We start from the raw sequence: 7,078 nt of genomic DNA, 5'->3' as shown, positions 1-7,078 counted from the left end.
TCAAGAAAAAGGATAAAGTGAAGATGGTCAAGGATGTGTGTATTCCAGATCCTTGGTGGAGGATTAAATGAACGACATGGTTTATTCCAGGTTCCAGGTACAGAGGGAGTTGCTGTGGGGGCTCTGGGAGGAGTCAAGCCAAGTCTCAATAGTCTCTTGAGTGGGCAAGAGGACTCCAGCCACTGGTGATAGAGCCCAGTTTGGCCAGAAAAACAGCCCTCAGGAAGCACAGGGATGAGATGGGCTTAGATCACGAAATGAAGCGCAGGGAAGACTGGGTTAAGAGACCAGGTAGATAAACGTCAGCAAATGCTTGCATGAATGAACTTGTTATGGAGAACATTTCAGTGGACTGGATTCATCTTCATCCACACAAAAAGTACACTTGTAATTTTGCCATTTGTTAAGCTGTTTCTGTACTTAAGTTCTTGTAAAGTCTGCTGCTTGGCATTCCTCTAGTATTACAGAAAGCTTACTCAGATTTCCATAATCAAAAACAAGTGTTAAACACTGCTAGAGTAATCATTTTCCTATAGTTCTTGCTCTTGGATTTATTCAAGTTCTTTAAGGGGCTCAAAATAATTGAGGGTCCAGTGGCCAAGGATAGACCAGCCCTGCTTCTCACTAGAGGATCAGTTTTTTGTTTTTTTTTTTTGTTTTAATCTATTTATTTGGCAGCATTGGGTCTTTGTTGTGGTGTGCGGGCTCTTTGTTGCAGCGCGCGGGCTTCTCTCTAGTTGTGGGGGCAGGCTCCAGAGCGCGCGGGCTCAATACTTGCGGTGCGCGGGCTTAGTTGCCCCGCAGCGTGTGGGATCTCAGTTCCCCAACCAGGGATCAAACCCGCATCTCCTGCATTGGAAGGCGGATTCTTAACCACTGGACCACCAGGGAAGTCCCTAGAGCATCAGTTCTTAACTTGAGGGGAGGTTGGAGGTCCTTTTGAGAATGTGACAGACAGCACTGTGGATCCTTCCTCCAGAAAAATGCATATGTGTTGAATAGTTTGGGGGCAGGGGCAGTTCTCAGAACCCTAAAGCCCATCCAGGGAGCATGTACTACAATGAATTTCTTGGATTTTACTTTGAGAATGAGTAATTGTTAATTAAAAGACTCTTGATGGTTTAGAAGACTTTCCTTTTTGCATGCGTCCTGCTTTTGCAGGCATTTGCAAATTTATGACTGTAGGAAACTGTGTGGCGCACCCTTTTTGGTTTGTCCTTGTGAAAATCTTCCAGAGATTTTTACGGAGCTGTCGAGTAACCAGTGTCAGCTGTGGTGCAGATCTGTCCAGGGGCCCTCTGCGCCCTTCTTTTTCAGCTTGTTCTCTTTCTTGGAGATGAATGTCAGAATGTGCCAGAATGGGCTTATTGCAGCGGCTGCAGATGAAGGAAGGTTTTTGTTATGGGGCTCTTCACTGAAGCTGTTTCTGCTGTTCATAAAACCATCTCCAGGATTTGGTGTTGGCCTGGAGCCTTTGCTGCAGAAGGTAATCCAATGGGTCGCTAGCCAGCCTGATGATTTCATTGTGTTAGATGTGGGTAGACTTAGAAAGATTCATGGCTATGGTCCCTTATGTGGCTTAGCGCCTGCTGTCAGCTGCAGCACCCTTTATTCCATGCATGCACTTGAACCTGCAGACTGAGGGAGATAGAACTTGTGGGATGAGAAAGTACCATTCTTTAGTGTGATATGTTTATGCTTAGGGATGTGAGCATACTACACAGGTGGTGTGCGCGATGCCACTCTGCTCTCCTTCCCCAAATTCTTGTCTGGTAGAAGGAATGGGAAATCCAGTATCGTAAACTTAAATAATTCATACTTTGTAATTGGGGCAGAGTTGTCAAAGGATGGAAAAGAACTTGTATTACTTCTAAGAATAGGGCATATTGTTTGAAAAATTCAACTGAGCAAATTTTAAAGATCTTACTGGTTTTATTCAATGATTCATGGATGGGGCAGCATCCCATCTAGCAGATAGGAAGGAGCGCCCAAGGAGCTGTACAAATGAAAGACTTAGTAACAGAGAGCAGGATGAGGGAAATTATGCTATCAAAAAGCAGATTGCTTGTGGTAAGGTCACTTTCTTTTTAGGGATGTCAGGGGTCTGTCAGGCAGATTACCTCACTAGTGCTGACCAGGTGATTCCTGATTGACTGGTTTAAGATTCCATTTTGGGAGAGCCGAAACTAATTAAGTTGTGGTTTGTGGACATGGGGCTTAGCATAGGAGACACCATTTTGGGCCTGTTGTCCTCTTTTTAACAATATTAAAATCTCTTTGCTTTCTCTTAATCTCTGAAGTTTGAAGATAGACTTGTATATGCTGATGGATATTTCTCCTGTTCATTTTCTGTTGGTCTTGGCTTTAATTAATCCCATTGCTCTGCTCAGTTGAATTACAGTCTTACTGTACAGGCATGGCTTTGTTACTTAAGCAGTTTTCCCTTTCTGTTCTGTAATTAAATAAACACATAGCCTATATGAAAGAGTTTTGTAAGAGGTGGTACCATCCATGTGTAGGTTGTTTTCATTTATAATCTTCACTTAAAATTCTTAGCTCTGAAGTGCTTTTAGTTATAAAAAGTTGCTAAGTAATGAAGTTTGTGTATATGCATCTCTGTTTTCCTTTTGACACCAGGAAACAATTGAGCTCACAGATTGGTTGTCTGGAGATAACACCACCTTCATGTTCATCTATTTCAAGGTAATAACTCACATATATTTGTAATCCCAGGAATGCGGTTTGGAGTTACCAAAGTTGGAGCTGACAAGCCCATAGCTTAGCTTGCCTGTCCTCTGTGTCATTTCTCAGGACATCTCTGGGCCTCTTTGCTCTGGGAACCCATTTGAGTACCCTTCCCTTGCACTTGTGAGAGCTGGGTACCCTCCCTGGCCTATGGCTCTTTCAGACCCCTCCCCCCCAATTGTTCACCTTGAGACATAGTTATCTTTGATCATTGACTTTGTGAAAAGGTTCAGGGTTTTTAACAAATAGTTGCCTGTGAATAGACTTCCCTTCAAAAGGTAGAACTACCTTTTCTGAATAGGTCTTTTTTTCTGTTTCTTACTGCTTGCCTATTCTGAAATGGTAAATTTGAACAGGAGTCACCCTGCTTGCTGTCTGGGTCAGCCTTAATGTATGGAGCTGCAATGTGGGTCACTTCTTTTTCTCCACTGTATTCCCCTCCACAGACTGGGGAGCTTGTGCATCCATACATGATCACTCCATTTTAGTGAATATATGAGTGATTACTGTGTGCCAGGTGCTGGATTTCTAAGACTCTGTATTCCTTAAGTCCTCAGAAAATGGGTACCGGTATCATCTGCGTTTTGCAGATAAGGAATTTGACACCCAGAGAGCTCAGTCACTTGGGTAGGGTTGCTGGTAAGTGGCAAGGCCTGGTTCTAGAGCCCAGGTGTTCATGATTTCTGTTCTACAGCGGAAAAAGAGAGGAAGGACTCCACCTCATGCAGGTGGTTGGGATGGTACATAAGTGAGCACAAGGCAGACCTAGGAAGTGCTCTCTGAGAGGTACAGTCCAGGCAGTCAGAGAAGGAAGAGACCGTCCAGCTGTGAGCATAGGAAAAGAACTGATGTTTAGGTTTATCCATCTGTGAGGACAACCGAGGCCTGGACAGAAACCTGGATAGTTCTGCAAGCAAACACCTGTTCTTTGGAGGCAGGCCGTGCCCTTGGTCCAAAAGATCGGGGGTTATTAAAAAAAAAACTCACCAGGGCAGAGAATGGTCAGAGGAGGGTCGTTACTTTGGCTGGGCACATCTTTTCATCCAGGATTCTGTGCCACTCTCCTGAAGAGTCTCATGAAGAAATTCACACATGTGGAATTAAACCTCACCTTTAAAAGGTTTCCACCAGAGCACCAAAATGCCTTGATTTGGTTTCACCTCCATTTTCCCTTTGATACTCCAGTGAAAGTATATGAGAGGGAGTTTGGGGGAGTAGTAAGCTGGAGTAAGTGTCATCTTTAGCCCAGGCGCCCCACCCAGGCTTGTTAACTCAGGGATGTGAACTGTATGATCTCTTAGGATTATGGTGAGCCTCTCAGTCTCTAAGTGCTCTTTATTGTAGGGTGAAATTGAGTTCCAGCTCTTGGGTGCTTATTTCCCACATAGGGACCCTTATTTAAAAGGAATTTCCTGCCTGAAGCAGACATGCTGAATTGGATGATTCCATCAGTGTGTGTGCGTGGAACTTCTTAAGAAATCAGGTGCTGTGCTGTGTTCTGCATGCACAGTAACGATTCAGTGGTGAGTAAAAGTGTTTCCCATGTATGTGCCATGTATGATTGAAGCGACTGGGGGTGGAGTGTGACAGGTGTTTTAGAGACCTTAATATCTCCAGTGGTGAGCAGCCACCCAGCGCTAGAAAGGTGGTAATTCATTTAACAAGTGTGCCTTGAAGGAATAGGTTTTCATTTTACTTTTAAAACTTTTCTTGACTTTGTAAAATGACAAATGATCTCATTGAATAAGGGTTTGGTTCTGAGTAGCTGTGATAAGAATCCAGTCAAGAGAAAATTTTCTTGCTATAGCATTCTTCTGCATGCTTGCATGCATCCAAGAGGTGTGCAAGTGTCTTAAGTAAGTGCCCGGAAGTGGGATTACTAGGCCATCGGGGATGCCTTAATGCCAAATTACTGTAAAAAAAACAGTTGCATCTGTTTACCTTCCCACATCTGAAAATGTTGAGCCATATTTTCACCAACATTGACATTAACAGACTTCTTACATTTGCAAATTAACGTGGCTGAGCATCTTTTTGTGTTTATTGTACTTGTTTGAAATACTTGTTTCTGACTTTTGTCATTTTCCTTTAGCTTGTTTATCTTTTTAAATTGATTTGCAGCTGTTGTTTTGTTTTTGAATATACTCAAGGTTTTTAAATTTATTTATTTTTGTCTCTGTTGGGTCTTCGTTGCTGCGTGCAGGCTTTCTCTACTTGCGGAGGGTGGGCTTCTCATTGTGGTGGCTTCTCTTGTTGCGGAGCACGGGCTCTAGGCACACGGGCTTCAGTAGTTGTGGTTCACAGGCTTGTAGTTGTGGCTCGTGGGCTCTAGAGCACAGGCTCAGTAGTTGTGGTGCACGGACTTAGTTGCTCCGCGGCGTGTGGGATCTTCCCGGACCAGGGGTCCAACCTGTGTCCCCTGCATTGGCAGGCGGATTCTTAAGCACTGCGCCACCAGGGAAGTCCCTGCAGCCGTTCTTTATAAAGTCTGAGCACCAGATCTTTGTGGCTAGTACATTTTACAAATATTTCCCCCTAGTTTGGTGTCTCCACCACCACCACCACACATACTTCTATATTATCTTTTGACAAACAGAAAATCTTAATTTTAACATAGGTGAATTTATGACTCTTTGTTTTACAGTTGGTGAGAAGAACACTACCTGAAATCAAATATTCTGTTTTATCTTTTAAAAGTTGTAAAGTTTTGCCTTTCAAATGTATGCCCTTCATCCATCAGGAAATGATTTTTGGGTACAGGGTGAGGAGTCATGCAGCCTCTGAATCCCTTGCTGGCTTTGTGACCTCATATAAATGACTGATTTCTTCTACATCAGTGTTCTCAGCTACAAAATGAGATCCTGATCCCTGCTGTGTGCAAGGTTCTTGTGAGGTCGGAATACAGCATCCCAACACACTGAGCCCCAAGCCTCAGTAGGCATTCAGTAATTTCCTCCTTGTTCTGAGTCCAACTGCATTCCCTAAGCATGTGGACACTTGGGGAAAGTTGGCACTTAACCCAGAAAGTTGTTGCTAGTACATTGCCTGCCAACTACTACAGCCATCGCGGCCAGGCTGGGTTTGACTGCTCAGCAAATCTTGTGGCAGGGCACTGGCGGCTTGGAGAATGTTCAGCCGTGTGCAGACTTGCCTGGTGCAGGCAGGTGCTCAGTCTTAGAGATGATTAGTGCAAATCTGATGCATTGTAGAAGTAAATGACTGCTTTCTAACTACCCAGTACAGTTAAAAAGTTGAGTCTGGACACTCTTCTAACCAGGAGCTTTGGACCTTGAAAGGAGCTTGTTTAGTGACCACCAGTGACCACATGTGCAGACACAGACGGTGTGCATTCTTGTGAGCAAACAGAAGGCTGGGGATCTGGTGATGTTTGGCATTTGTGTCACAGTATGCATTTTCCGATTGATTCATGGAGAGATAGAATGGGCTGGGATTGTGTGGTGTGGTACAGTTAGAGATGCCCATGATCAGAGACACTTTGCATTTCCCTCTGGAGGAGAGTGATGACCATGAAGGATAGGTGGACATTTTTGCTTGTGTTCTGGGAGATCAGATGTCAGAGTGAGGAGACTGAAGGGCATAGACTTTAAGCATTGCTCATAGAGTGTGTTGCGGTGGATATTCCCCTTTCTAGAGCCTTTTCCAGTTTCACTCTTCGGTGTTCTTGCTTCCATTTTGATCAGGGGCTTCGTCGTACACCTTTCACAGAGGGGACCACTGAGCTGGGCATGTAATAATTCAGCCATCACACATTTGTTGATCCCTCTCAACCCTGTAGTGTCCACACTTGGAAAACCCGGAAATGTCCCAATGTAAGACAGCTGGGGAGTGGTAAGCTTTGGCCTTTTGTGGTGGGTAGTGGCTGTCATGTCACATTTAGGGGTGACAGGTAGGATCTATACATATGTCCTATCAACACCAGAACATACTATGAGGGGAATATTGATTGTAAGTAACCCTGAGAGTTTACACATGTGGAAATAGGTGTTGTGCTGCAGGGTGACCTTTCCCCTACTTGTGGCTTTGTTACATTTTATTGTAGTGACAGCTAAATGTTTTAATCAAGAGATCTCAGTCTACAGGCAGAATTGGCTTGTTTATTGCTGCTTGTTCCCTCTGAACCCAAAGGTGTTCTGTTGTCAGGGCCAGTAGGGAGTTGTTTGGTTCTCTAGCACTTGTTGCCTAGGAGTCCCCCTCCCAGCCCTGCAGCAGCAAATATCTTTACTAGTTTTGAGATTTAACCAGAACTGTAAAATTGGGCCAAAGTCCTCTAGGAAACATTTAGTATGAAAAATTATTCTACACAGTAGTGTTC

General features: G+C 44.1%; 1 protein-coding gene across 4 annotated transcripts in view; it reads left to right on the top strand.

The window, feature by feature from the left end:
- Nucleotides 1–7,078, top strand: part of BRD4 (bromodomain containing 4) — an 81,814-nt gene that overhangs the window by 9,771 nt on the left and 64,965 nt on the right. The gene's annotated exons all lie outside the window — the stretch shown is intronic.

This window comes from Balaenoptera acutorostrata, chromosome 2 (assembly GCF_949987535.1).
Source record: "Balaenoptera acutorostrata chromosome 2, mBalAcu1.1, whole genome shotgun sequence".
Lineage (NCBI taxonomy): Eukaryota > Metazoa > Chordata > Mammalia > Artiodactyla > Balaenopteridae > Balaenoptera > Balaenoptera acutorostrata.
This window is presented reverse-complemented; position numbering and strand designations above follow the sequence as displayed.